Raw genomic sequence first — 7,541 nt, 5'->3', positions numbered from 1 at the left:
GAGAAAGCTGATCCCAAATGCCACTAACTTGAACATAAAAATCGGCAATAGACTGTCCAGGTTCCTGACGCATCTGAGAAAGCTTAGTTTCCAACTGAAACTCGAGAGCAGCATCACTGCCACAGTTGTATTGTTTTGCCAAAAAATCCCAAGCAAATTTGGCATTACGAAATTTAGGAAGTAGACTCTGAATAGTAGGAATTGATGTATTAATAAACCAGGAAAAGATCTTATAGTGAGTACTTTTCCATTCATCAAAAGCCTCATCAAACTCCTCCATGGATTGCGTGGCAGTTTTGGTAGGTTTTGGTTTTGTACCAGTGACAAAACACCATAATCGCCGACCAATTAAAAAAACTAACATTTGTTGAGCCTACGCATTGTAGTTAGAGTCATTCAAAACAATCTCGATAGGGCGGGCAACACCATTTAAAGACGCCATTAAAAAAAATGGATAAAATTGATCGATGTAGAGCAAAAAAGCAAATTAATAGAATCGGAGAGATGAATATGGGAGATACGAGCACTCTAGGAGAGAGCCAAATACGAAACTGAGAGGTGAGGCGGCTTACTGCGTGGAGAGCTAACTATATCCTACTGGTCATGTAGAGAAGAAAATGCAAGGACAATAGTCAAAAAGCTGAGTCACAGTAAAAAGAAAGGGGTGCTTCTCAAGTGCCGGTGGGGTTGCTGTGGCTCACAGTCGGCCGTGCAGAGGTACCCCCAAATGGTGCAGCAGTGGAACCGCTGCTGCTGTTGCCAAAGAGACGAAGCCGACGAGGCGACGCTAATAGACGAGAGAATCAAGAACGCCAGAGAATCAAGAAGGCCACGAGACCGAGACGTTGGAGAACTGAGAGTTGCAGCAGCAGAGTCCACAAGACGTCGGAGAACTGAGACGACGCAGGAGAAGGAGAGAGCTGAGGGGAGCTGTCGCTGAGAATGGAGCACGAATAGATGCCGAAGAAGGAGGAATAGAGGTGAGCTACAATTGGGTTCAGAGAGACTGAGATGGTGACAAACCGAGAGGGTGACGAACCGAGAGACTGAGATGAGGATGAACCGAGATGGTGACAAACTGAGAGAAGACGACATGCATGGGAGAGCGGCAATGATAACACACCGAAAAAAAAAATAATGACAGCATCAAGAAGCCGAGGGAACACCAAGAGGTAGCCAGAAGAATGACGAGGGGTACAGCTGTGGTTTCCGGAAATAAGGGTACTACTGTGTTTGGGGTAGCCAGAAGGAGGGTTGGAGCGGACGGCGGCGGAAAAAAAAATGGATTAAAAAACTCTAGGCTCTGATACCATGTTAAAAGGGAGAAAGTCTCTATATTATAAACACTGTACAAGGTGCCATCCTTTTATAACTAAAGGAGGCAGACTACAAGGGTAACTTAGGAAGATATAAGGGTATACAAGGGTAACTTAGGAAGATATGCTAACAATATATATATAAATTGGGAAAAAACATACAGATTTGTACACATAATCATATATATAAACACAATTTCATTAGTTTTCATTTCTCATAATCATATTCTAGCTCCTCAGTATCCACCAGTATAGAACACAACGCATCTGTAACTCATGGTTGTTCACTTTTTTTTCATTTCATTTTTCATTTTCATATTCTTGCCCATGAGTTTCCACCAGCATATAGCACAACGCATTTGTCACTCATGGTTATTCATCATATTGTAACATATATATATATATATATATATATATATATATATATATATATATCATAACACATTCATTTAAATAATTATATCAACTGAGAAAAACATACTGATTTGTACTCATAATCATATATATAAACACAATTTCATAAGTTCTCATTTCTCATAATCATATTCTAACTCATGAGTATCCACCAGTATATAACACAACGCGTTTGTAACGCATGGTTCATTTTTTCTTTTCATTTCATTTCTCATTTTCATATTCTAACCCATAAGTATCCACTAGCATATAGCACAACGCGTCTATAACTCATGGTTATTCATCATATTGTAACATACAATTATCACATATGTAATGAGGAATCATCCCGAGGATATTCATGGCACATCATCATGTATTCACCTCACATGACCTGGTTGTACGACCCGTAGGCGAGACCTAATCGTGGCTGGCCTACCAGGTTAGATCGAAGCTTAACACGTCTATAGTACGATTGGTCTACCCAATCCTAGTTCGGACCTCAGGGAGTAACTCTACTCTTCTTATGCCCAATTGATTGTCTCGCCACACTCTATACAAGACCTGTGGTTGCACTAACACATATACTAGCAACGGTACTGTGCTCTCTGTATATCTCTGGTCCATTAGGGTTCTCATTTCCACATTTCTGTATTCATATTTCATCATGTCTATTTATCTCATCATATCTGTATAATTCTCATCATATTTGTTTATATCTCATTTCATGTCTGTGTATATCTCATTTCATCATTTCTGTATAAAAAATCACTGTATATATCACATATCATCATTTCTATATAAACACATATGTGTATATCACGCATCATCATATCAGTATAAAACATATCTATATTTTTCACATCATCATTTCTATATAAACATATCTGAGTTTCTCATATCTTCATATTTGTATAAAACATATCAGTATATCTCATATTATCATATCTGTATAACTCATAACTTCATTACTGTATAAAATATTTGTGTTTTTTTTTATACATCATTTCTCAATACAAATCATATATTTTAGTATCAATCACATTCTTAGAATAAAATTATTATTTCATATTCCTCACGCCACACAATTTTAGACTGATAATCATAATATAATAATCATAGGAAAAATATCCATATCATAATTTTCCAAAACCATATACGGTATTCTCAATTTTCACATACATTAGGTCAACCAATTAATTTTCTAAAAATATCTGTTATAATTTATTCTTCTTACCTGCTTATTGAGAGGGTGTCTGCTAAGATCTCTAAACCAACGCTCACGACATTCGGAGCTCAAAATCCTAAAATCATATTTTCCCAGTTTAATCTATTCAACCCTAGAATAACCATTATCTTAATATTCCTAAACTCACACGCTCCTATTAACCAATTAAATTCTAAAAACGTGAGTTTGATCTACTTCCCATATTTAAATTTAATTTCTAACATATTAAAAACACCAATATGATCAAAACCCTGCAGTTTAATCTAATTCAAAAATATCCCCAAAAATCTAATTTAATCAAATCCCCGTAGTTTAATTTAATCCCAGGAATATTTTCAAAAATATAATATAATCCAATCCTTTAGTTTAATTTAATCTCAGGAATATTTTCAAAAATCTAATATAATCAAATCCTGCAATTTAATTTAATCCCAAGAATATTTCCAAATGTCTAATATTATTCAATCCTGCAGTTTAATTTAATCTCAAGAATTTATCTAAAAATCTAATATAATCAAATACTACAATTTAATAATTAAATAGTAGAATTTAATTGGTTAAATTTTTTTTTTTAAACAACAGACAAAATTTGTACTTTTTGCCTTAACCTTGGAGTGGTATTTAAGATCCCCAAATCAAAAATCTGCTTTGATTAACTTGCTTAGAATTGAAATCGGGGTCTCGTGGTGGTATCTGATTATCGATTTGACCAAAGATTTGAGAGAAATTGAGAAGAAAGTAGGAGAGCACGAGAAGAGAGAGAGGGTGGGGGGGGTGAGGCCGGCCATATGGGGGGGGGGGGGTTTTGGAATTAAATTCCAATTTAGGTTGCTTACAAAGGAAGCTTAACTATCTATTATAATATTATTATATATATATATATATATACCCATCATATTATTTACTTAATTAATTTAATTAAATAATATTTAATTAATTAATAGTTAATTTTTTTTTCAGGCTACTACAATTAGTACTTTATAAAGTGCTATTATTAATTAAATTAAAATTTTCTATAACCCCTAAGAATAATCGAAGTAATAATTTTTATAATTGCCAATAATATTTTTTTATTGTCACTAATACTAATTAAATTAATCATGAAATAATTAATCAAAAATAAATTTATTAAGTACATTTTTTAAAATAAAAAATTATGAAAAATTAGTATTCAATATTTATATTGTCATAAAAGGAAACCTTCGTGCTTTAATATACAAGCATAAATATAATATAAATTGATAATTATAAATTTTTTAATTCAACTATTTTTGGTAGTTAAAAAATTAAAATATAATTTAATTTTATGGGATAATTTTAAAATATTAATTATTTTCTAAAATTTCAATACAACACAACTCATATGACACAAAGCAATTTTTTATTTTTATTTTTTTTGTAGTAGACATTAAACACTTGGAATAAGTTGTGTAAATTATCTCAGACTAAATCATATAGGGGCAAAGCTGAGTTTTAAGAAGATATATTTCGAAACAACCAAATTATATTTCATCAAACCTAAAATCTGAGTTTTACACACATACATTCCCTAACCCAAATCTCATTCCACGCTGACCCACTTCTTTCAAACACCAACTTACCACACTTCCACTTTCCAAGTTGGGGGAAAAAAAATTCACAAAGAAAACACGGACAGAGACTGCAAGAGCCGCTCCTTTGCATAGAGGTGGCAAAATGGGTTAACAGGTCGGGTTTGGATGGATCGTAAATGGGTAAGAATAAAATAGGTTCGGATTCGGATTCGGATTGATCCGTTTACTAAGTCATCCATTTAATAAATGGGTATTCGTTAGAATCCGCTTAAACATATAATTTATTTATTTTTGATTTTTTAAAAAATTTCATATAAAGTGACATTTAAAAAAAAACAACACTCTTTTATTTTATTTATTAATATCTTAACAAAAAAACATAAAATGTAGAAAATAGTACATCTCTTTAATTAATATTTTTTTATGTAATATATATATATGTCAAATTAAACAAGTCACCCGGAGGGTACCCAACCCCAACCCACCTAACCCGTTTATTAAACGGGTCAGGTTCGAGTTGACTCATTTATAAATAGGTCACCTTCTACTAAACTCAAACCTGATTTAAACAGGCAAATCATGGGTCACCCATTGGGTTCCGACCCATTTTGCCACCCCTACCTTTGCCCTCACCTCTAACCCCACCTCTCCATGCACCGAAGTTAAATGGTATTTTTTTTATTTGCTTGCGATAATATTGCCTGGGAGGAGGCAGAAAGTGAGGAAGAGATCAAGAGAGGTGTCAAGAAGGTTTAACATATGGAAAAGGATGTTTGTAAAGATGAATGAAGTAAATCGTTTCCAAAGGATAAATCTTTTGTTTCTTTATGGGTAATATGGTAAGCGAGTTGATGTGGTTTGCTAAGAAAGTTTAACATATCAAAAAGGTTGTTCATGATAATGAATTGAAAAAACTATATATTTCAATTCCCAAAGGATAAGGTCATGTTTTTTTAGATAGAAAATATAAGATGCGAGATCTGGTCACCTTTAAAACCTAGTTTAATGCTAGATGAGACCTGATTATATCTATTATTAAGTGTAATATTAATAAACAAACCTTACGATATGAATATTTGAAAGATCTACATATATCAAACAAGAAATTCTATATAGTTAATCAAACCACCTCTAGCAAGCATTTCATCAAACATAATACGTGTATTTCCTCATTGCTAAATATTTGATTAATATTTAGATATATATTGAGGGGTTTAACACCAAAAATATAGTAACTATTTTAAACAAAGCTAATATTCATATCCTAAAAATTATATTGTACTAAATTGAAATGTATGCATTCTAAAGTATTCGTCTATAGTTGTAATAATGTCGGAGGTCGCAGGTAATTATAATTAGAAAATTAAAAATTAAAAATTGACTAACCTAGTAAGCGTTTTTGTTGTGTAGAGACACTTTTGGTGCTCTTGTTTGGTGGAATATGTTATTCATAAAGGAAACTTTCCGGTAAATGAATAGAATTTATAGGAATATGAAGATCAAAAGTTTCATCTGGCAAAGGGTAACGGCCATAACAAAGAGATGATTGGGTTTCCGGCCATTGAGCTTGAGCTCCCCTACGCATAACCGCCGATGAAAGATAAAGGGGCATAAACATGCAGCGGACTCTTCAATTTTGAGTTTCGGGATACGAAGGGAGTTAATTTGGAATAAGTATTTTTTGACTAAGGGAGCTCTAAAATTTATGCTACACAGCTGAAAGAAGAGAGGATGATATTATTATCATTTTTAAACACATTTATAATTTGTCCAACCAATCAAATTGAGAGAGCCATAAAATATAACCAGTCATAAATTAGTTGTATGCTTTTAAAAAATTAAAAATTCGAGAAAATTGAGATTGAAATTTGAAGGTATTTAAAACCACAACGATCTCTTTTAATATTATAGTATAAAAGTGTGTGTATAATGCATGTCACCTTGACATTATGGTTCGACACATTGATTCGACAAAACATTTCCTCTCTAGGGTTGCTTAATGAGAAGCTCAACTTGCTCGAACCAAACTAATTCTACCGTAGAAATGGTTTTGAGTTACATGTAGATTGGCTGGAAGGTCATTTATGTATAACCAGAACTAATCCAAACCGAATGCAGAAGATATAGTAATAAGGGGAGACCTCAATATGTAAGTTGTTCTGTACTATCATTTTTCTTTTTTTAATGAGAAATTCAACATATGTTTAACTTGAATGACATCTGCACACGAAATTTACATTGTAACTATCTTACAATGATTTGCAAATTTTTTAAAGCTAAATCACATCAATTCAATTCCACTCATCTACTTGTTAACACCTGAGAAGTCCATAAATGGTAGGCTTAATACACATGGGTGAGCTCCAACTTAACCCAAAAGATTAAAATTGTTAGGTATTGGACTTAATCATGTGTATAAGCACACATCATCTACTCTATTTTTTAATGCTAATAAGCAAACCAATCCAAATCGTACAATCGATGGTTCAATTTAGAATTAGATTTTTACAAAATTGATGAGCAAGTTTGGATCGATTTAGCCTACTCTGAGCATAAACACTCTTATTCTTTTCCAATATAAAATTTATTTCTTTCCAAGTCTTTCTTGATCAGGACCGCAGGTTAGTCAACTTAGCTAGATGACCGATGTGCAATACATGTTTTGTCCTGACACATGGCATACATGTATTGGTTGAGCATGAAAACTAAGTCTGCCTATAAATGATGTTATTTTTTAAATTCTCCCCCCACGCCAAAAGCATCTTGTGCGCGTCACGTAGACCACACACCAACGGTCATCTCTGCTTTTTACAGACGTGAAAGCCACGTCCTAACGAGCAAAAATCAGGTCGTGAGAATGGAATTCAACGTTTGACCATAACTACGTGGACATGATGCAGCAACACACCTGAGGGGTAAAAGCCTCCCAACCTATGACCGTACCCCTCTGGCACAATGCCTAACCCATGAACTTGGAGTCATCAAAGTCATAAGTCGTCCTAATCAACGTCTGTAAAATTTTTATCATATAATTAATTAAATTATCTCGAT

The sequence above is a fragment of the Malania oleifera genome, chromosome 6, assembly GCF_029873635.1.
Source record: "Malania oleifera isolate guangnan ecotype guangnan chromosome 6, ASM2987363v1, whole genome shotgun sequence".
Classification (NCBI taxonomy): domain Eukaryota; kingdom Viridiplantae; phylum Streptophyta; class Magnoliopsida; order Santalales; family Ximeniaceae; genus Malania; species Malania oleifera.
This window is presented reverse-complemented; position numbering follows the sequence as displayed.